Source organism: Lycorma delicatula, chromosome 11, assembly GCF_047948215.1.
Source record: "Lycorma delicatula isolate Av1 chromosome 11, ASM4794821v1, whole genome shotgun sequence".
NCBI classification, from domain to species: Eukaryota; Metazoa; Arthropoda; class Insecta; order Hemiptera; family Fulgoridae; genus Lycorma; species Lycorma delicatula.
The window spans coordinates 29,194,497-29,218,975 of NC_134465.1; the positions used below are offsets into that span (position 1 = coordinate 29,194,497).

The 24,479-nt window shown below is 31.5% G+C and overlaps 1 pseudogene; it reads right to left on the reverse strand.

Annotated features, from left to right (window-relative positions):
• The window catches only part of LOC142332495 (cytosol aminopeptidase pseudogene), a 40,305-nt pseudogene extending 16,325 nt beyond the window's left edge, over nt 1–23,980 (reverse strand).
• Nucleotides 23,981–24,479: the final 499 nt, after the last annotated feature.

Genomic DNA, 24,479 nt, shown 5'->3' on the forward strand with positions numbered 1-24,479 from the left:
TTGTTCACGCTGTTGTTAAACTTCTAATATTGCATGTCACATTATCTTGCAGTATTATTTTGTGTCCTTGTGTGTGTGAGTATGTATGTATATATATATGTATGAAGTAAAAATCAAATCCCATAGAATTTTTTATAGGAAAATTTTATGTGTATACTACTGTAAGCTAAACGGGTGCTAGGGTGGTTATAAATATAGAGTAAAAATGTGTCACTCATATTTTTTATTTATGTGTTTTATATATATATAATGACAAACTTGTGTATGTTTTAACTTCTGTTACTTTCATAACACATGAAATAAATTAATTAAATTCTGTTATTTTACATAAAATATGAATTATATTTTAATTTTTTTTTACAAAAATTAAGGTATGAATTTTGATATTTTTTTTTTTTTTAAAGGTGTAAGCTTATAAAAGATAGACATTTGGCTATCTTTGTAAATCTAAGAAACGATATATGTAGATAGATAAAAATTTTAAAACAGAAGAATAGTGGAATCAATTTTTTTTTTGTTTCCGAAGATATTAAGTCTGGATATATATAACTACATGAGAATATAATAATTTTGCTTATAAACTATTTGAATGTGTGAAAATTTATTTCCGTGAAAGACCGAAATTAATGAATGTCAATATTCTCCGGTGAATGTTGACAAATGTCAAATATGTCAGTGAAAGACCGACATATTTGCTTTTATTATATATGCTTATGTTATAAAAGCAAGGTATAATATACAAGAGATTACCCCGGAAACTACAACAAAGTATATGCTGAGAGGTAAAGAGGAATGGCTGACAATAGAGAGATTCGTGGCTGAGATTATACGAGCAAAGTAAAAAGTGGGAGGAGTTACTTTAAGGAAAAAAGAAAAGAAAAAACACATAACGACCGAGATCCGGATGTTGGGGCAGGGTCCAGGAACGGCACCCGCCTGCCGGGCTTATGGACTTCAAGGGCTTATGGACTTCACGCTGCCCAAAGAAGAACACTGGCTTGCTGCGGCCAGGTATTCCAGAGCAGTCATGGCGGAAGAAACAAGGAAAATAGACAGATGCCCGTGAGCACAGGGCTGCGGATGAGTACCCAGGGAGCCTCTGGAACTGTGAAGATCGCCGGGATGCGGTGAACCCTTGATCACTCTGATTATCGGTACAGGAAGGTAAGCTCCCCCTTTCTGAAATAATGCCGCATAGCAGTTTCCAGAAAGGGGAAGGACTATCAGAGGTGGAGGTTTAGTCGGTAGGCCGCAGGCACACATACGCACTCAATAACATCTTGCAGAACCTGTCAGCGAGTCCGATACTTTGTACGCAAATAGTATTCCTCCCCTCTAAAAAAAAGGGTCCGGAAACGACATAGCCCTATGCTATGCAGGGACATAGCCCGACAGGCCCTATGTCCCTGGCCTTAGCAGTTAGAGGCAGAGGTGAGTTTAGAATAAGGAAAAGATTCGGAACAGGTGAGCACACCACCATGCCGGACGTATTGGCGGTAGGCGGGGAGGCTCATTAGAGTCACAAGGACACTTCACTGGGCTGAGCAATATTTGATCGTTGAGACGGCGCAGGGGAGCAGGAGAAAAAATACATGTCCTTCGGACCATCGGGGCTATATGTCGAAAAACATAAATAATCTCCGGTGGGGGGTTGAAACAATAACTAGAAATTAAAATAAAATAACCTCAAAGCAATCTCTAAGTACATTATGAGAAACTCGTAAAAAAAGAATAACTTTAAATTTAAGCCAAACGTAACCTACGCTCGCTTCGCTCATTAACCTCGTCTAATTATCGTTAAATATACATATCATATATGCTATTATTCAACAATAGAGGCGATTAATCAAATTCACCGCATTCAGTATACACTGATCGTGAAAGTAGAATAAAAATATTTTTATAAAAATATTGAAGAAAGGATAATCCATCTGACTATTTATTTGTATCTTGTTTATCCGTGCAATTAACATATTCTGTATATCCTGATTGGCCCTTAAGATGCTGAAAATTTGATTAAATCTTTTTATAAATGCGATGAATTTGATTAATCGCCTCCAATGTTGAATAATAATATATATATGTATATTTAACGTTAATTAGACGAGTTTAGCGAGCGAAGCGAGCGTAGGTTAAATTTAAACTTCCTTTTATAAGTAAGGTTTCTCGTTATCTGTTTACCTTGGATGATTTTTTTTTTAATTTCTAGTTATCGTTTCGACCTCCACAAGAGCTTATCTGTGTTTGTGGTTATACACCTGCGATGGTCCGAATAAGCAAATATTTCGGTCTTTCACCGACGTATTTGGTATGTGTCGACATTCACCGGAGAATAACGACATTTCATAGTTATCGGTCTTTCACGGTAACATATATACACTTTTGAATAAAGATATTACAATAGTTTTTCTACTAATCAGGGTTTTTGTAAAACTGGATAATTTGAAAAATTCAAAATACTTAACATTCAAAAGAATTTGTAATTTTTAATTTCATTATTTAGAAAATTTGCTAGCGATTATTTTTTCTCGTTTTTCATTTCTTTCGGTAACCGCTTTATATTTATTTTATTTTGTAAGCAGGCATGGCCAAAGAACACCGGTATCCACGATCTAGTATACAAATTCGTATAAAGTAACTGCCTTTACTAGGATTTGAACGCTGGAATTCTCGACTTCCAAATCAGAATCGATACTGCCCCCCATCATGTTTATTAAATACATACGTATGTATGTATGTATAAGATTTTTTTCGTTCGCTCACCGGACGGAAATCTTTACCGATTTTGACAAAACTTGGTGGGGGGTTGTAAACCTTTTGGGAATAGAATATTATAGATTTTAAAGCCAGTCGGTTCCCAAGAACTGGATTTAGAGCAACAAAAAACGGGGTTTTGGGTACATTTCCAGATTTTTTGTTTTTCATTCTGGACACAATTTTTTATATTTTCTTAAAAATAGATTATTTTAAGAGAAGACTGGTTTGATGCTTATCAACTATTCTACACAAATCCTATGCAGCACTGGTGCAACGTATAAAATACTTTTATTTTTATACTGTCATCGGTAATATTTAAATAAATATTATTATATACTAAATTAAATGTTTAATTATGTGTCACTAGAAATATTTTTTTAGGTTTTTATTTCCTATCGGAGAAACTTAAATTCTTAAACAGTAATACAATAAAAATGATTTCTTTTAGTGGATTTTCAAAAACAAATTATAGAATTCGCTACTGTACCCGGTCAGATTTTCCATAGTGATAATTATCGGGAGGGGGGACCATCTTTTCTTTACGTTTTGGAATCTCCTGAACTCGATTCTGCAATGTTTATATATTACTTTTTTCGTCGGTTTTACCGGACGAAAATCTTAACCGATTTTGACAAAACTTATTAGGGTGATGAAAACCTATTGGAAATAGGGCCCTATTGAATTTTAAACGAATCGGTTTACACTAATCGGAGTTACATGGAAAAATATGGGTTTTGGGTACATTTTCAAGGTTACCTAAAACCAGAAATCCGCTTTTTTGACGCACTTTTTCTGCGACAGAATTTTTTTAAAATTTTTATAGTGGATAATTTTTGGGAGCGATTAATTTATCAAGCCAGATCAACTACAATAGTTACATTAAGTCATATAAGGATAATTATACTAGGGTCGCGCAGAGAAACGGGAAGATTTAAAATAATTAGGAAAATGATGTAAAGTTAACTAGTAACCTACTAACCTTTATTTGATGTTGAAAATATGTTCTAAAAGAGTAGAAATTTCAATACGTACTCCCTTTTAAACATTATTTCACTTAAGTTCTATCCATTTTTGCGCACACATTCAGAGAATCGATTATGAAAATTTTGCATAGCGCGGCGCAATTTATTCTCCGGGATGTTGGTTATTTCCTCTTAAATCTGTGTTTTTGGTCTAGTCTGGTACACAACGCTCTTCAGATGCCCTCGTAAAATGAAGTCGTAGACTGAAAGGTATGGAGACCGGGATGGCCAACCGATTGTAGCATTCCTTGAAATTTTGTGATTCCTAAACAAACGTCTCATTGCTGCCACAGACTGTCGAACAGTGTGTGAGGCGGCTCCGCCCTGATGAAATCAGGTTTGCTGAAGGTCAGAATTTGATAGAGAATGGAGCCTAGGAACAAAAACTATCTCTTGCATGTCGACATAACGTTGAGACGTCACAGCGTCAGCAGAGCCCACTTCATCTTCAAAGATGTAAGAAGGTAGGGTGACTCAAAGAAATGGGAAATTTAAAAAATTAAATAACGTTAATGAAAAATTTTTTTTAGAAAATGAATTTTATTTCATGTAATTGTACAAATGTTGCCATTTTAGGATACATACATTTTAGTTTATTTTTTAAAGATGACATCTTCCAGGTGACCTCCTCTTCTACGTAAGCACTCACGAAGTCTCTTCGTTAAATTGTTCGGGGTTTGACGTAACATCTCGACTGGAATTTCCGAAATAGCTTCTCGGATCTTTGCCTTCAGTTCTTCCGTCGTAGCAGGTCTACTGTGGAACACTTTGCTTTTAAGGTGACCCCACAAAAAGTAATCGCAAGCTGAGAGATCAGGCGATCTGGGAGGCCATCTAATGTCACCGTTTCGTGAAATGACACGTTGTCCAAACAATCGGCGTACATCTGCCATCGATATTCGTGCGGTATGTGACGTTGCTCCATCTTGTTGAAACTAGGCTCTGTTAAGAATCGGTGGAAATCTCTTTTGTTGTTCCACAACAAAGGTTTCAAGCACGGCTATGTAACGAGCTGACGTCACTGTAATCGCAAGACCGTTGTCATCCTCAAAAAAATAAGGGCCTGTAACACCGTAAGAACGTAAGAACACGGTCGTGCCTTCCCAGATTAAAATGACGGCGAAATTCTCTACGCGCTCCCTCCACACTGTCATTGTTTTTGTAAAACGCTTTGATAGCAAATGCACGTTGCGCACCACTCCAAGGATCCATGACAACTAAATGGCAGGTTAGGTTAGAGATGTTGGAGCCACTTATCAAGTGGTACCAATCGGCTACCAACACAACTTTCAAAATTTCCCGTTTCTTTGAATCATTCTGTATAACCCCACAACTCGAAATTGCACACATACAGTATGTTTAGTTCTGTGTAACGGACGCTGATGAAACTGAACAGAGTTTGTTTCCGCCCAGTAATAGAAGTTCTGCTAATTCACCTATCCGTTTAAGTGAAAATGGGCTTCAACTGACATCCAAAGATTTTCAATAAAGTTAGCATTCTCATTGATCTTAGACAACAGTTTTTCACAGAATTGCAGACGCAATACACAATCGTTAGGTTTCAGTTCTTGGATAATTTGAATCTTGTAAGGATGAAATTTCAGGTTATGAATATTCTTACACTTTCCGACGTCTGAGCTCCAATGACGAGTCAATTTTCCGCACCGAACGACGAGGACTCATCACTACACCTATCACGACATCAATGTTTTCTAGTGTACGTACAGACTCTCACTAGGTTTTTTTTCAAAGCCGAACCAGTGTCTTCAAAGTTACGAACCCAAGTTTTGATGGCGTGTGAGGAAGGAACATGATCGCGGGGCGGAATCTCATAGTGTCACCGAAACACTTTTTGTGCAGTTGTCATGTTGCCGGTAAAACGCTCTTATGGCAACTGCACGTTCTACACCATTCCACTGCTCCGTCGCAACTAAATGTACGTTACTGCTCTACAGTTTAACGTCCTATAGGGTTGCCAAAATAAAATTCAAAATTTCCCGTTTCTCTGCGCCACTCCTGTATTTACAATTAATAGTAACCAAAATTGTCTTTTATTTTACTTCTTGTTTCAGGTTTTTTTTTATGTCCTAGTAGTTAGTTTTTATTTAATGGTAGTTAATATAGGTATTCTTATTAATTAATATATTTAATTTGATTGAATTTACGTCAAAAATTTATGAATATGTAGTATTATATTTTACAAAAATTGTGTTTTATTCTTCTGTTTTAGGTAAGTTATATTATCTTCCCGGACATCTTAAATTCCAAATTTATCATCTTTTTGTATGGTAAAGGAAACATAAATAACTGCATACATTATAATCTATACTTTCTAATTTATTACTGCATATTCTAGTATATAAGACTATAGTTAATTAAATTATTTTATTTAAATCTTCATTATTTAAATGATTATTATTTTATTTATTTATTTAAATTTTAATCTTATTTCCTACAAGTTTTTCCGCTGAGTATTTATATGTAGATAAGAGATTAAAACTGGGAGAATATAACTGCTTATTCTTAAATTATTACGCGAATACTCCAAAGTTACGCAATAGTTTTTTTTTTTTTAATTTTATGTGCAGGTATCCCGTGAAGAAACGAAGGAATTTTCAGGATATGTTCTACTATTGAACATAATGAAAAAAGTTCATATTAACATAAATCTGGAAACGCTTTATTTTCAAGTTAAGGCTACTTGAAGATTTCGCCAGGATTTCAGCTCTTCTAATAAAAAGAAACTCTACTATAATCTTTGGAATCCAATTAAAGAGTAAAGTTGGTCGTTTCTTATGTAATTTGAGCTGGAAAATAGGATAAACCAGGTCTCAGAAGTGTAACCCACCGGGTTGGTCTGGTGATGAACGCGTCTTCCAAAATCAGCTGATTTGAAAGTCTAGAGTTCCAGCGTTCAAGTCCTAGTTAAGTCAGTAATTTTTATACGGATTTGAATACTATATCGAGGATACCGGTGTTCTTTGGTGGTTGGGTTTCAATTAACTACACATCTCAGGAATGGTCGAACCGAGACTGTACAAGACTACACACTTCATTTACATTCATACATATCATCCTCTGAAGTTTTATCTGAAAGGTAATTATCGGAAGCTAAACAGGAAAAGAAAGAAAGAAGGTCTCAGAAGTGTAACTCCCAGCAGTTTTTTTTAGGATATTTAACGTAAACACAAAATTCGAAATCGAAAAACAAGTTTTTTTTGCCTTTGTAGTACAGCAGCTTTGTTACACGGTTATGAAACGCAAAAGATTTAGTAATAAAACTTTTAGAAAATTTAGTCTTGAGAAAAATAATGTAAATAAAGCCAATAAAAATTAAGAAAAGTTTTTAAAAACAGTTTTATATTGAAGAAAAACAGTCGAAAAATATACAGAAAATCGTATTATTCGTTCTGTGAACTAATTGGAAAATAATTTAACTTAGATTTCACATTAATGTTCGGTGTGGCATTATTTATGACAAAATTCCAGGACCATTTTTTTCAATGAAACCATACGGGAGATACATACGTTCATTTCTTGAAAAATAATTTGCCGGCTCTTTTGTAGGATGTACCTTTACAAACTAGATTGCAAATGATTTTCCAGCGCGATGGTACAACGCCACATTTTTATTTAGTAGCTAGAAATCACTTGAATGCTAATCTTTTAAACTAGATTTGACGTGGTGGACCAGTCGGTTGGCCACCACGATCACCTGACTTAAACGCCACTTGATTAGTTCATTTGGGGCCATATGAATACGATAGTATATAAACGAAAAGTTAATACTAAAGAAGTTGTTACTCATTAAAATACGAAATGCTATGAATTTATAGAAACGGTCTGAGAGATGATACGAAAAGCCACCAGAAATATTGTCGGACAGTGTGCTGTGTACATTGTGAAGGAGGGAATTTCCGATAGGTACTGTAATTGAGGTTTGTTACTCTGTTACCGTTTATCATTTTACGTTTTTGTTTTTTTTGTACCTTTAAGGCCACAAAGGACCACTTTAGTCAGAATAATTCAAGTCTTTTTTGCCGATCTTTTGGCCTTTAAGTTCTTAGCTTTTACTTTCTCTCAATATTTAGTCATTCTTAATGATCTTGCTTTAAGATCCTCTTCTGAATAAACCCTTTTTGTATAATTAAAAGTTCTTACTTTAAAGTCGGTATTCGGATCTTTAATAACAAATATTAATTTTTCGGATTTATTAAGTAAATCTTCGTAAGTCAAATTTAATTCTTGCGTGTCTTCTTTAATTTCTTTGATCCATAATGGCGGATTTTTTAAAGACCAAAATCGATCGATAATTCTCTTAGTAATCCCATCCTGCGGTAAAACAAGTGTGCGCAGAAAGAAATTTCCTTCTTTTTCATAGTATCAATTAAGGATTCCAAGTTTTCGTACAGAAATTTATTAGGCGATAATCTGTACTGATTTTCGCGTTTATATTTTTTGTTTATGCAGGCTCTAAGAATCCTGCGTTCAACTTTAAGCAAAGGTTCAGTCCTATTTTTATGATTTAATGTAAATAAAGTCTCGCTCCCGTAAGTAATTACCGGTTTAACCACAGTTTTGTAATGTCTAATTTTAGTGTTAATCGAGAGCGATTTTTTGTTGTAATTATTTTTGGTTTTGCAATACTATTAGCTAATAAAGCTAAGCCGTTGGCTAATTCTAGGCGATTTAAATTTAAGTTATCTCTTTTATATCCTATGTGAATATTTTTTGGATTAATTTTAAACCGTTCGCACGTCAGAAATTCTAGTGCACAATTAAATAATAAAGGCGAAAGTCCGTCGCCTTGTCTCAGTCCGGATTTTATGTAAAAAGGTTCGGAAAATTCGCCACGAAACTTCACTTTAAATTTTGTATTTGTCAATGTTAAACCGATCATATTTACCAATTTAGGATCCGATCCGAGATTTCTCAGAATTTTTAACATCGAAGGCCTACGTATGCGATCGTACGCTTTTTTGAAATCGATAAAAGAAATAATCATCTGTTTTTGGTTTCTATTATAAATATCTATAAGTAATTTCAAAGTAATAATTTGATCTGGACAACTGCGCCAAGGCTGAAAACCACCTTGGAAATCGCCTAGGTCGCTTTCTAGTTGGCCCTTAATTCTATTGTAAATAATTCTAGATAAAATTTTATACGTACAATCCAATAACGAAATTCCACCATAATTGTCCGGATTTGTCTTCTCACCTTTTTTGTGTAAAGGATGTATAATAGCTGTCGTCCAATGTTTCTGTATTTAATAAAAACATTGTTTATTAAATACAGAAATAATAAGATTTTCTATCTATTTTTGGTCTGTTTTGTTTCAATAAAAACCCGATTTTTAAAAGTTTTTATTGGCTGTATTTACATTAATTTTCTCAGAATTAAATTTTCTATAAATTTTGTTACTAAATCTTCCGCATTTAATAAAGCAATTTTACTAAAAAAACTAAAAAAAAATTGTTTTTCGAGACCGAATTTTGTGTTTCACGACGTATATCTTAAAAAACTACTGGAATTACAGTTCTGGGACCTATTTTATACTATTTCCCAGATGAAATTACATAAGAAACCATCAAATTTACTCCTTAATTTTGGTTTTCAAAAATTACTGTAGGTTTTTTTTTTAGAAGAGCTGAAATCCGGGCGAAATATTACGTTAGCCGTAATTCGAAAACAAAGCATTTCAAGACAGTAGAACATGTCCTGAAAGTTTCTTAGTTTCTTCGCGGGACTCTCTGTATATACAAAAATACAATGATGTAACTATGGAAATGACTTCGTATTTAAAAACAGGGCTAGAAGAAGGTAGAAAAAAATTCGGATGTATATAGTTACAGAATATAGTTACAGTATATACTACTTTCTAGTATATTTGAAAATTTTGTCCGCCATATTGAATCATTTTGTTTTTTTTTAAATACGAAGGTGAACATGTGATTGATGCATAATTTCAATGTAAAATTTTGTAAAAAAAACGATGACCAAAATCGTTTCTCAACATATGCCTTCATTCTAGAGTTGCAAGTAATGTAAGTTGCAGAAATGGAAAAATCGCGGTAGTAATAAAACGAGATAAAACGCCCCGTATTAACTATTTTATTTCCTATTACCTTTATAATTACATCCAGTAATCCTTCTACAGCTTCTTTAGGGCGCTAATCTTATGTAATAACCGTTTATAACTTGTTTCATCTCATCGGCCGATTCGTCAATTACACGTCTTTTCATGTCGTCAACGTTTACAGGTTTTTCTTGTATAGATTATATTTTAAGTAAGCTTAAAAATAATAATTTAGAGTAGAAACATCTGATAAGGCATTCTCTGGCTCTTCTACTACTTAACCGATGATCAGGAAATGCTTCGTTTAAAATTTTTCATCCCTTTAGATAATAGGGAGGTGGTACCACCATCTTGGTAAACCATAAGTTATTTAATTTTTGTATTAGAGTCGCAAATTATTATTATGTAATATCTAGTAGATTGTTATTATAGTGTTGGCGGGTATTAATTCCGATATAAATCGTTTAAAATTTGTTATCGGATGTAATTCTAAAGGTAACACGAAATAAAAAAGCTTCTACGAAGTATTTTTTTTACCTCGTTTTATTGCTATCGCAATTTTTCCATTTTTTGATTCAATATGGGGGCAAAAATTTCAAACGTATTTCAAAGTAGTAATTTTGTTACTGTGTAGATCCACAATTATATATATATATATATATATATATATATATATATATATATATATATATATATATATATATATATGTGTGTGTGTGTGTGTGTGTGTGTGTGTGTGTGTGTGTGTGTGTGTGTGTGTGTGTGTGTGTGTGTGTGTGTGTTAGTAGGTATTTGCAAGCTTTGTATTAATTTTTATAAATAGAACATCTAATTTCAGTATGATATTATATATTACGCAAAGATAGAATAAAATATTTTAAGTTATTTATAATAAATTACCGTCCACGAAAGGTTTATATTAAAAAACAGGTCAAAATTGAATACAACTTGCATAGGACGAAAAAATCACACAAAAAAGTGATCGAAGTTATTGAGTGATATAAAAGATTTTTTTTTGTTAGATAATAAAAGTTTAATTGGTTAACGGATCGATATCTGACTTGGTTTAGTTTTTCGTGAGGGTTTTTTAAACTTTTAATATTTTTTAATTTATTTTAAAATAATCAACTGTTAAACGACTCATTTTGAAAATCTGAGAGGTCCTAATTATCAGAAATTTCTTTAGTGGTGCACTGTTAGCGAAGTTATTAATATCGACCGTCCTAAAAAAATTTCGCAATCTCCGTCTTCCTAAAGTTGGGATTGGTTATTTATTCTTATTTTATGAAAAAATAATTACCAAAGATTCCTTTTTTGGGGTAGGGAGTAATTTATGATAAAGTCTTACTATAAAATTTATCATTATACGAGTATGTTTAAATAAACTAAAAAACGTTTAAAAAATTAAAAAAAAATTAATATTATTTTATCTTTTTCTGTGCCCCCATTTCCAAAATCACCTTCCAAGAAACTTTTTACGATGTTAAATGGAAGAAACTAAAAAAATTACGCTAAAAAATATACAACCAATAAAACGTTACCTAAGATCTATTTTTTTGGAGGGTGGGGGGGAATTAATTATGATGGAATTTTATTGTTATATTATTATTAAAAGTTTAAATAAAACAAAAAATGTATAAAAAATTGAAATAATCGACATTTTTAAATTTTCATCGGCTTCCGCACCACCAATTGCCCCCAAAATATTTTTTGTAGATTACGTGCACTATTACTATGCCTAGCAAAACAAAAAAATTCTGTTAAAAAATATGCAATAAACAAAAAGATAACGTTTTAAATTTTTGGGAAGAGGGAATTTCGGTGTACATTTTTGTAAAAAATGGTAAGATAAGTATGCACCGTGCTAAATATAAAGTGGCTGCTTAGTTTATAAAATTTTGAGAAAATTGACCCCGTAAAAAGATCTACCCCATTCCTTGAAGATATTGACCTCAAAATTTTACTAACAAATTGCCCCATATCTACGATTCTCTGCACGAAATTTTATCAAAATTGGTTTTCCAATCTTCAAGAACACGTACGTACGTATCTGCTAAAATTTCTCCTTTTTTGGGGATTTCTTCCGACCGTAAAACTGGGATGTTGAATTTAAACGTGGTTGTACTTTTTCATTCAAGTTGATGAATTCCGGGACGCCCAAAATAAGTTATGACCGATTATCAGTGCTATCGCTATCGCAAACTTGCTTACATACAGCGATAGTAAAAGAGAACAAAAACGATACATCACTTGCCCTATCCCAAACAAGCCGTAAAGCAGTCAAGCACAATCACCCACAGAGTTCGTCTATCGGTAAAAACGTTTTCCCAAATCACTTGATTTGGAAGTCGAGAGTTCTAGAGTTCAAGTCGTAGTAAATAGTTACTCTTATAGGGATTTGAATACTAGATCGCGGATACCGGGGTTCTTTGGTGGTTGGGTTTCAATTAACCACCGTATTAAATGAAAAACTCTTCCTACTGTACAGGTAAATGGAGTTATCAGAATACAGGAATCAGATTGGATGGATGAAACCTTAATTTTAGATCGGATCAGGTGTGTATGCCAAAAGCAATCAGGAGACTTGGTTAACAAAAAAAATACCGGTATGCTATTAATGGATAGTTATCGGGAACATACGAGTGATAAAGTAAAAGACATTTTAAAAAACGGTTTGACAGACCAAGTAATAATTCCAGGCGGATTGACATCTCTATAGCAACCAATTGATGTCTTTATTAATAAACCCGTCAAATCTGCATTAAAACAACTGTAGTGTAAATGGATGCCTGATGAAAATTTCTTTCTCACGCTTACAGGAAGAATCAAACTCCCAGATTTTAACCGGATTTGTGTATGGATAAAAGATGCTTGGGAAGGTATTAGTAAGGAAAAGTTTAAAAAAATGCGGAATATCTAATGAACTTGATGGTAGTAAAGACAATCACCTTTGGCAGGGCGAAGTGGAGACTACCGGTAACTCTTCTACAGACATTGACAGAGACAGTGCTTAAATTCAAAATTAAAAAGTGTATTGAAATTATCCTTTTCAACATGATACTTTCTTTTCGTTTTATTGGCCTACTGATTCTGAACTAAACTAGTACTTACGGTAATTAATTATTAATGTAATATTAATATTGTAATTTAAATGAACGAATTAAATTCTTTACTTCCTGAATATTTTCGTATTTATGTATTTTTTTATCATATCTGTTGCACATTAAAATACCGGTATATACTAGATTTTTTTTTTAGATTTTCGGTCGGAAAATCGTGGTGCGGGGCTTATTCAGAAGCGGGGGGTTGCAGTCAAAAATGAAAAGAAACAATCGTGCAGGAAAAAGAAAAATAACATGACCAAATATATTTCAAAAAAATGACATCGAGATGAATGTTAAGATAAAGAAAATGTTAAGATCATAGGAAGAATAAAAAAATTAAGAGAAGATGATAAAGATGAGAAAGAAAATGTAAAAACCAAGGAAAGAATAACAGATTAAGAGATGATATATATAAAGAGGTAAAAAATGTTACACCAAAGGAATAAAACGTTAAGAGAAGATTATAAAATAAATAAGAAGACATTAAACCAAGGAAAGAATAAAAAGATTAAGAGAGGAAGATGAATATAAAGAGAGAGAAAATTTGAAAACCAGAAAACATGTACACAAATTAAGATCAGAAGAATTATACCAAAGAGCGATAAAATGATTAGCAACAAAAAACAAATAAACGAAATGATGATTAACTCCGACATAGGAAGAATATTGTCGGATAATATCAGTATAATGAACTAAAAGATAAGAATTTTTTTCAATCTATTATAGATGCGACATGTATGCCTGAGTCTATTTTTCAGTCACTCTGCAGTTAACTTTAATATAGAAAAAAGTACACAGAAATTCCAGAATAATTAAACAGAAATTAAACTAGAACATCCAAAAATAATACAATTCTAAATTCTTAATTTTCAATTAATATTAAATAATCAGATGTTTCACCAAATCTGTTACATATTAAATTACATATACACATTTTTAAATTTCCATAAAATTTTATTTCATTAATAACTTGTGATTATTTTTCATATATTTTTTTATTGTTATTATTGAATAATTATTTGTTGTAAATTGTTTTTTACACTCACAGGTTAATAATTATCAATAAATCAATGAATTCAATTTAAAAACAAATAAATTTAAAAAAAATGTTAATAATAATGAGATGAAATCACATACAAACTTATCTGTCTTACCCTTATAGATCAAAATATTTCTTTAATTAAAATTTCATCTGGCTATAACTCTGAAAGATTTTATTAATAATATGGGTTATTTTCATACATAATATTACGGAATAGTTAGTTTTTATTTGAAATGAGTTATTAGATATTTAAAAATTACTATAAAAAAAAAGAAATATTATAATTATTGTTTACAAAAAATATTAACATTTTAAATGCAAATGAATTATAGAATAGCTTTGACCATCAAAATATACTTTTCTGATTAATACAGTACTTTTTGATATTCTTCACCACAGAAACGAGGTTCATTAACAAGTTTTCTGAGAGACTGCTTCATGACTTTCTCGTCTCTAGCTCCCCACCATAATACTGACAAATTCTGAGTAAAATATTAATACCGTTGATGCTTCAGACTTTTTACAACACGGTTTACTTATTCTCATGATCAGCCATCTCTTTTCTTCATTTCCCAGCACTTTTTCATTTTATCAAACTGTTCTTGGTTTTGCTTTGTGTTCGTATTTTTCTACTGGAACCATTCACATATTTTGAATTTTTGGCTGAACATGTCTCTGTTCATGTCTCATGTTTTTATGTGTTGCTATCTTTGCTTCTTTTAGATTTTCTTTGATCTGTTTGAACCACTGAGTTCCTTCCTTGGTCACATATTTTCCTGATCAGTCTATTTTCACCTATTCTCATCAAGTTTGCATGTAACAATTTTGAGTTTCCTAATCGTGTATAATTAAGTTTTGTTTATAACAATTTTAACTTCTTTGATTTTACAGTATTGTGCTAAAGTATTTGGGTGGATTTTTATGTTTGTTATACACTTTTTTTTTTTTTTAAATATTCCATACGTCCCATTTTTTCTATGTTCCTTATATCTTTGGCTAGGATTCTGAGGATATTTTCCTACTTTTGTGTCTTTTTTCTCAAACTGGTTTAGGACCGAACTGGACAGGATATGAGAGTTTTTCTGCTTTCCCTGTCCTTATAATCTAGCATGTAATTCTTTTATTGCAGTATTGTCTGCAGCTTTCCACATTTCTGCCGCTATCAAGTCTTCCTGCATGCTTTGTTATTTTTGAGTTTTCTGAATGCAATTTTAATCTCTTCTAGACTACGTGAATTAAGTTTGTGTTTGTTATTGAATTCTGGAAATTATTCATAGGGTTCTTTAATCAAGTAGGTTTTCAAACGAAGATTCCACAATTCTCTTTATTGTTGGTTGCTGCTCTCTGTAATAGTTCTGAAATTCTAAAGTTATCTGTTCTAGAAGATTGTTTTCAAATTTTTGTTTTTATGTTTTTTGATGATTCTTGTTTGTTGAATTTTAATTTTTTTCTACTCTGTTTCTATAACGGGTGTTATATGCAGATCTTGGTAGAACAGCTTCATGTTTGAATGATTCTTGTTTGCAAAAAAATTTGACTCTTTTCTTTCTTTTAATAATTTCATCAGAATCTTGACTTAAATGGTAAAACACTTTGGACTTCGTGTTATATGAACTTTGCTATCAAGTTTGGTATGTAATAGTCTATTTTAACAATTCTTCATTAGCAGTTTTTTTTATCCATTTTTAGAAATTAAAGTATCCATTTTAAATTAAGTGTTTTTAGAAATTATGTATATTTTATTATAAAGTTATTTTGGCCTTGCTAGTTTTATATATTTGTATAATATTATTTAGAATTAGTTTTAATTTTTCTTCAATTTGTTCCTTTAATCTAATCTGTATGTTTATCAATAAGATTATTAAAGAATAAAGATAATTCATATTGAAGAATAATTTTGTATGAAAATCGTATTTATGCAATTAACTTAATACTTTTAAAATATTAATTTTACAAGTGACTTGTTGCTCAGTAATTTTTGGCTCTTTTGCTTAATTTTTTTGAACATGCTTTCTTTTCACCTTGCATTTTCAAATTTTTCCATTTTTAATTTTTACCTTTTCTGTGGTTAATGGATTCTGTTTTTTTAGACTACAATACGTTTAATATAGGATAGTATTATAATTCCACATTATTATCATGGAAAGTGAAAGTAGTGGAGTATACAAGAAAAATTGGGAGGCTTAAAATTATCTGAAGTCTGACTACATTAGTCAACCCACCGGGTTGATCTAGTGTTGAACGCATCTTTGATTTGGGAGTAAAGAGTTCCAGCGTTCATGTCCTAGAAAAGTCAATTATTTTTACACGGATTTGAATAGTAGACAGATCATGGATACCGATGTTCTTTGGTGGTATGGTTTCAATTAATCACACATCTCAGGAGTGGTCAAACTGAGACTGTACAAGACATATATAACAATCATATATATCATCCTCTGAAGTAATACCTTAACAGTAATTCCCAGAGGCTAAACAGAAAAAAAAGGAAAAGGAGAAATGTAGTATATGCTTCACTTCTTTGCTGTTTCTTCCTTCTACATCAATCCCTTCCGCTTCAAACTTCTTGTTGTCAATTGTATCTATGTAGAAAGTAACAGGAATACTACACTCCTCACGTATCCTACTTACACAGACATGAGATGTTTATTACATTACAGAGTGGTCACAGGGGTACCGCATATGACAACAAAATATAAAGTTCAAGCATGTTTTTATTATTCTGATCCATTAATTTCTTTTAACTTACTGGAAATTGCCCCAGTTATTATAAAATTGATAAAATGTTTTGAATTTAAATAGCAAGTTCTGAATCTGTGGTTTTTTATACATATTTGGACTACATTTTATGAAGTTCATAAATTATATGCACTGCTCTCGATGTTCGAAGTTTATGCTAAATAAATTGTCACTAATTGAATCCACAGATCTAGACTCAAAATGTTTGCAGAAGTCATGAATTGTTTGTTAACAGCAACATGGAACATCAGCCAACATTCTCTTTAGTATCAGAAGACAAACTCATGATTTGATACTAAGCTAAAGTAAGCATTTAATACCAAGCAACATACTTACGATTAGTACCTAAAAAACTACCCTAAAGTGAAACATAAGTGCATAAATGAAGTTTCTAACAATTGAAATTTTACACTATACAATGTAATCCACTTTTTCAATTATGCTATTCTCATAAAAATATCGCTTTCTCTGCCAAGTGCAAACTTCAAATGCAACAATAAGAATGGAGTATGAAACTGAAATTCAATATTTCAGAAATTATCTTGCAGCCTTTAACAACTACCTTCAGCCAGGTTGAAATGGTTGTCGTAATGTATCATGTAACCGGCAGAACACCTCAACATCCAGATTGCTTGCTGAGCTACCAGTTTGTTAAGGAATTTTACAAGATCATCAAGAAAGCGTGTGGCAAAAACAGATTTATACTGATAAGAAAAAAGATCACAAAAATAAATTAATATATGAATACAGTGGTTATAAATTTTCTTTATTGTTAGTACAAGTAATAAAATCAATGAATCATTCATCTATGTTAATATAATTTCAGGCCAAGGAGTTTCATCATCCTTCACCTATTTTTCAAATGGGTGAATTTAATATTGAATATCAACAAAAACTATTATTGGGTATATTAATTAACTCACTTTTTCAATTATTTTATTTTCTGTTTGTATGTTGTCGAGTAATCTTGAACTACACCTACCAAAAATACGTTTGGGCTGGACAAAGCATACAAGGCTTTACTCGGGTCAAAGATTTATAATGCGGTCTATTTTAATATTGGAAAAAAATCAGTCTCAAATTTTTCACTAGCTGTGGTTGAAACGCAAATCATTTCCAGACTCATGTTATCAGTAGATTCAATTTTTATTATATCAGAGTAGCTATGTACATTTGATAGTGTTGATTGTGCTCTTGTTACTAGAGATTTGCACAAATTTTCATGAAATAATAAACCAAATTATTAGTCTTGTATAAGTTGATTTATATTTTTTTTGTTGTCTTCAGTCATTTGACTGGTTTGATGCAGCTCTCCAAGATTCCCTATCTAGTGCTGGTCGTTTCATTTCAGTATACCCTCTGCATCCTACATCCCTAACAATTTGTTTTACATATTCCAAACGTGGCCTGCCTACACAATATTTTCTTTCTACCTGTCCTTCCAATATTAAAGCGACTATTCCAGGATGCCTTAGTATGTGGCCTATAAGTCTGTCTCTTCTTTTAACTATATTTTTCCAAATGCTTCTTTCTTCATCTATTTGCCACAATACCTCTTCATTTGTCACTTTATCCACCCATCTGATTTTTAACATTCTCCTATAGCACCACATTTCAAAAGCTTCTAATCTTTTCTTCTCAGGTACTCCGATCGTCCAAGTTTCACTTCCATATAAAGCGACACTCCAAACATACACTTTCAAAAATCTTTTCCTGACATTTAAATTAATTTTTGATGTAAACAAATTATATTTCTGACTGAAGGCTTGTTTAGCTTGTGCTATTCGGCATTTTATATCGCTCCTGCTTCATCCATCTTTAGTAATTCTACTTCCCAAATAACAAAATTCTTTTACCTCCATAATCTTTTCTCCTCCTATTTTCACATTCAGTGGTCCATCTGTGTTATTTCTACTACATTTCATTACTTTTGTTTTGTTCTTGTTTATTTTCATGCGATAGTTCTTGCGTAGGACTTCATCTATGCCATTCATTGTTTCTTCTAATGTTTCTTCTTGTTTCTTGACTCCCTTTCTTATTATGGCTTCTTTCTTATGTTCTTCAATTGTTACTGTTGCTATTTGGTTCCTGTACATGTTAGCAATTGTTCTTCTATCTCTGTATTTGAACCCTAATTTTTTTAAAATAATGAACATTTTATTCCAGTCTACGTTATCGAATGCCTTTTCTAGGTCTATAAACGCCAAGTATGTTGGTTTGTTTTTCTTTAATCTTCCTTCTCCTATTAATCTGAGGCCTAAAATTGCTTCCCTTGTCCCTATACTTTTGCTGAAACCAAATTGGTCTTCTAACACTTCTAACACTTCTTCCACTCTCCTCTTAATTCTTCTGTATAGAGAATTCTAGTTAAGATTTTTGATGCATATTATATATTTTTGGTTTTTGATTTATATTATTGTAAAAAAATATTTTAATATATTTAAGGATTATATTTTTAAGCACAGTAGTATATTTGTACAATTTAATCAAAAATATTCCAAAATGATCCAAAAGGTCAAATACCAGATATGATTTGAAGAGTACAGACACAAAACTGTCTAAAAGTAACCCAAAATACAAGGTTCTCACTGGTGACTTACAGAAGTGTCTTCCTAAACATCTTAAACACTCAGTTTTTATAAAAGAAAATTGTGGACATTGAATTTCACATTATATGATTCATCTGATGGATCATCCATTGTATGGATGATCATGCACTCATGGGATGAGTCAAAAGGCAAAAGAGGAGGCACTGAAATGGCTTTGTACATATTAAAGTGGGCTGACCATAACTCACAAGTAGAATTAACTATATGGTCAGATAACAGTTATGGGCAGAATAAGAATGTACAAATTGTATGAGCTTTTTTTTATTTTAAGCAAGTATCCAAAAATTTTTACCCAAAGGACACACTCATGTGAAGGCAGATGACACACTATTGTGTCTGCCACAACAGTGGCAGACATTATTGTCACTCCATAAGACTGGCAACAATTTGTTCACGACGTTCAACTAAATTTACAGTACACAACATGGAACTTCAAGATTTCAAGGACTTTAAATCTCTTTACAAAAAATGAACTTTGATACACCAAACTTAAAATAGTGGTGGCAGCAACTACCCAGATGAAGATAGATGTGTTGCTGTTTGTGTTTTTCCTTTTTTCTTGAATGAATCTCAGTCTAAATGACTGTACTTAGGATTAATAGCTTATATTAAATGAAATTTCTAATGTTTTTCCTTATTTTTTTCAACCATTGGGTTGAAAGAAACCATTAAATTAGAAGAAAGGACTTTATATCTTACGATGAAAAACGTGATAAACCTTTCTTAAATAATGAAATTTTACGCATATTTATTTCATTGTTACAACAGTCTATGTATTCATTTTTTTGTTATATTATTTTAATTTTCTTAAATCGTTTTTCAACTGAACTACAGTTTAATTACATTAAACTGCTAATCTTCATAATAAGTTTGTATCATGTAAGGTTACCTTAAATTTATTCTGTATTGTAACATTTATTATACTCATGTTTATTATTAAATGAAACAATAATTAAATTTGTCAGTTAATTTTACAAACAATTTGTTTTTACAATGTTTAAGGAGATGGTGTTAATTGTGAAAAATAGAGGTATTAATTTAGTGGCATAAAACACCATGTCCACTTCTAATAAACAAATAAAACTATACAAGAGTATTAAGAGTGTTAAAGCTGACCATGATAGTGAAACAAATACCAAAAATCATACAGAAACTAATTCAATTAATAGAGCCAGTAGAGAAGAAATGAGTAAGCAAAGTTTGATGAGCTATATCTCAAGATGAAATTTTACATGGTGCTGTATGCCTCCCAGGTACAATTTAATCCAAAATATTATCTGTAACATGACATGCAAGTCATTGTAGTTAGGGTTTCTTTTTCAGATTCATTTTTATTAAAAATTACCAATTCTGAGTAATGTTAATTTAGCAAAGATGGAATGTAGCCAAGATGGGATTAATCAAGCTTATATATAGGATCCTTAATGTTTTTAAATATTATATATATATTTTTTAAATATATATTTTATAATATTTTCACTAACCTACAGCATAATGTACAGCTATAGAATTTCCAGTATCCAGAACACAAAAAAAAAACAGCACTATGATAATTTATAACAAATTTTATTGAGTTAGAAGAAATTGGAACAGTCCATAAATCACAACTGTAAAATCAAAAAGATTTTTAATCAAATTATTAATGATTTTTTTAAGTGTACAACAAGTATTGGTTAACAGCGGATCACAATTTTAAATAAAATCAGTATGTATGATTTTATTTCACAAATGATAATCTCTAATTGATTTTATTATTTCATTATTTTATAACGCTTTTATAACAAGAATTGAATTTGAATTTATAAAACTTCACATCACAATTTTAAAAGACACCACACTATTTTTTACACGCTGCAACCATTTTTAACAGCAATCATTTTTAACAAACTACAAAAAAAAGCTGGACACAATTTCAGTCATTTTGAACAGAAATTGACATTGTTCAGTATTTCCAATAACTTCCATTTTCATTCACAGGATAATTAAATTTTACTTGCAGACTCTTTCATAAAGTTGACCTGAGATGAGGGTTTTTGTTCAACATTTCTGGGAAATTTTGTGCTATATAAATAAAAAAAAAAACAAAAATCTGAACATGTTAAAAATCTACTGAATTGTTTAAAATGTTTTACAAAAATGCTCTTTTTTTACTTATATTTTTCAGCTGACTATTTCTGTACAACTTCTTTAACAAATTAAAATAAAAACAATGCGATTGTTAACTGCCAAGTTCACTCAAGTTTTCAGAAATTGAACAAACATTTCTCAAAATAAGTAATGAAAAAAATTTATAAAAATTAATGAAAATTAAAAATTTATAAAATATTAATTTATTATGGTAATATATAAAAATTATATAAATAAAAAAATTAATGAGTTCTTATAACATGTAGTTTTATTTAATCTAGTTTAGTACAAATTCTCATTTTCAAAGCTAGGAAATTGTAATTTTTCACAAACTTTTGCTATGTTTCATGTTGCTTTTTCTAAAACCACTGAATTTTAAAGATTAAATGCTTGTAGTCAATTATATATTCAGAAATATGAGATTCAATAACATATTTTGTTTCTAAAATTAAATGAGAGCCCATTTGAATTTAATAATTTTTAACCAATAGACAACCATTAAATTCAAAGTAATTTTTGTTAAATGCATTTTAAATTAGAATATTTTTTTTTAATACGAGAGGTGACATTTCTAAACAATTATTTCTTCAGTAATTTCAATTGTAATTCTACAGATCTTGTTGAACACATACTGCTACAATAATGTAAAGTTTTGAATCTGATTTTCTGCTAGTTTTGATGATTCAAGTAAGAATAACTTTAAATAACAGAACATTCACTTATTGAGGAAAATAAAAAGGCTATTCTGTCTGGTGTTAAGTTATATTCTCTGGTGTTCACTTCAAACATTTGTATATTTGATAACAGACATACGCACATGCAAAATCCATAAATGTGTGCAAAATGGATGATCCCATACATATGTGACATATAGGATCAACATTTGTTTGTATAGTTAAATATCATTCAGTTACTAATATAGTTTCAAAATAAACTTACCTTTTCTTATCTGACTGGTGGCATGCGAACTGAGCTAAGAATTCAATTACAGTTCGTGTTGGACGACCTGACTGTCCTTTCTGTAAATATTTATATTTGTCGCCCGATGTTATTGATACGCCATAAGTATCCATATGTATCCAGTCAGTTTTACCACAAAGAAAATGTTCCAGAAAGGATGCAGTCGAACAAACACCTCCTAAACTATCAGCTGTTAATTTCAAATCAGCTGATCGAGTGTATCTCACTTTTTGAGAAAAATGCCTCCACAATGGAAATCTCCAAACCCTGTCGCCAGTATGAATACTTGCAATTTTCATCTGCTCCCATAGACTATCATTGTTCGTAAATACACCAGTTGCAGCAGTCCCAAGACCACTCCCCATAGATTTACTTAACGTTCCAATATCCAAAATAAATTTTGGGTTAAAGGAATCAGCATATGAAATAATATCTACTAATGACAATCTTCCATCTGTATCCGTGCTTTCAACTTTTACAGTCTTTGAATTTAAACTTTTAACAATGTCACCTGGTCTCAATGATCGTGGACCCATCATGTTTTCACACATTGGAATTAAAGCTCGAATATTGACTGGAAGTTGTAAAGCAGAGGCAGCACGTAGAGTTGCAATGACAATTGCAGCGCCTGCCATATCCCCTCGCATTCTTTCCATTTCACGATAATCCTTTAAGCATAACCCGCCGCTATCAAATGTCACTCCTTTTCCTATCAACACAACAGGTGGGACAGTCGGATCACACCCATAATAAGAAGCTTCCAGCAATATTGGTTCTTCACATGATCCTCTAGCAAAAGCCAGAAACGCATCCATCCCCACCAGTTTTAACCAGTGTTTTATCTTCATTTCCAAATTAATTCCAGAAACATGAAGTAGCTTAACCGAATGCTCTGCAAATGTTCGCGGTGTTAGTAGGTTCGGTGGCATTTCACACAATTGACGTACAAGATTCTGCGCTGCAGCTTTGTGTAGGCCTATTTGCCAACCGGTGGAATCAATGTCATTAAAAAGACGTAGTCTTGGCATAATTCTTCGCGTCTCAATTTTTTTGTGCTCTTGGTGAACCCAGACACCCAAAGCTGCTCCTTCTGCGGCAGATTCAGCATGTCCAAAACTCTCTACATAAATATTTTCACAGCTGTTATTTAATTGCAAAACCCGGCTTCCTATAGCTGCTGCTTCTCTAATTTGTTCTTTGTGTTCATCTATTTGCTCGTCTTCATTATAGCAGAGGCACTGTTCTCCTAAGCCAACTACAGCAACACTCGTAAATTTTGGTTCCAGACCGTAAAAAGTTCTTACTTCGTTCCTACGCAATGTAGGCCCAGACACCTCTAACAATTCTCGCAGTTTTCCTTTACATATTCTATTATAAGCATCTGCTGTTTTTGTGAGCGTGAAGGTTCTGTTGTGTTGGTCTTTGGGATCGTTGTATAGTCCTAATACAAGACCTACACTATCTCCTTCCCCGCTACAGGTAGTCTGAGATGTTATATTTCTGAACAGATTTAACCTTTTAAAAATGTTACGAAATAAGGTCATTCTGTACTAACGTTTTTAAAATTTTTAAAACTGGTTGCACTAAATCAAACTTAAATCAAATTTGATACTTAAAACAAATTCAACACCGAATGAACCGATATTCAAAATTTTACTTGCTCATAATCCATAAATAAACGTTAATTACATTAAATAAATTTATACATGAATATATTTACATTAAAAATTTCTGTAAATTTAAAGGAAATTTTAAATATAAATGCAAATTAAGAATGCAATAAACTAAACCAATTTAATTGTAGCATTTACTTAACAACATTGTTACATAAATTCTATCATATGATTCATGTAATTCAGAGATTTCTTGTTATTTTAATTAATGTTACAGAATTTTAAAACTATTTTATTTTTATTTATATTTGAATATAAATATTTGCTGTTACAAAAAAAAAAGTCTTAAACAGTCCCTTTCTCTTTCAGCTACATTTTAATTAAAAATTTATAATTATGCATTCTAAACCGATTTATGAAATATGTAAAC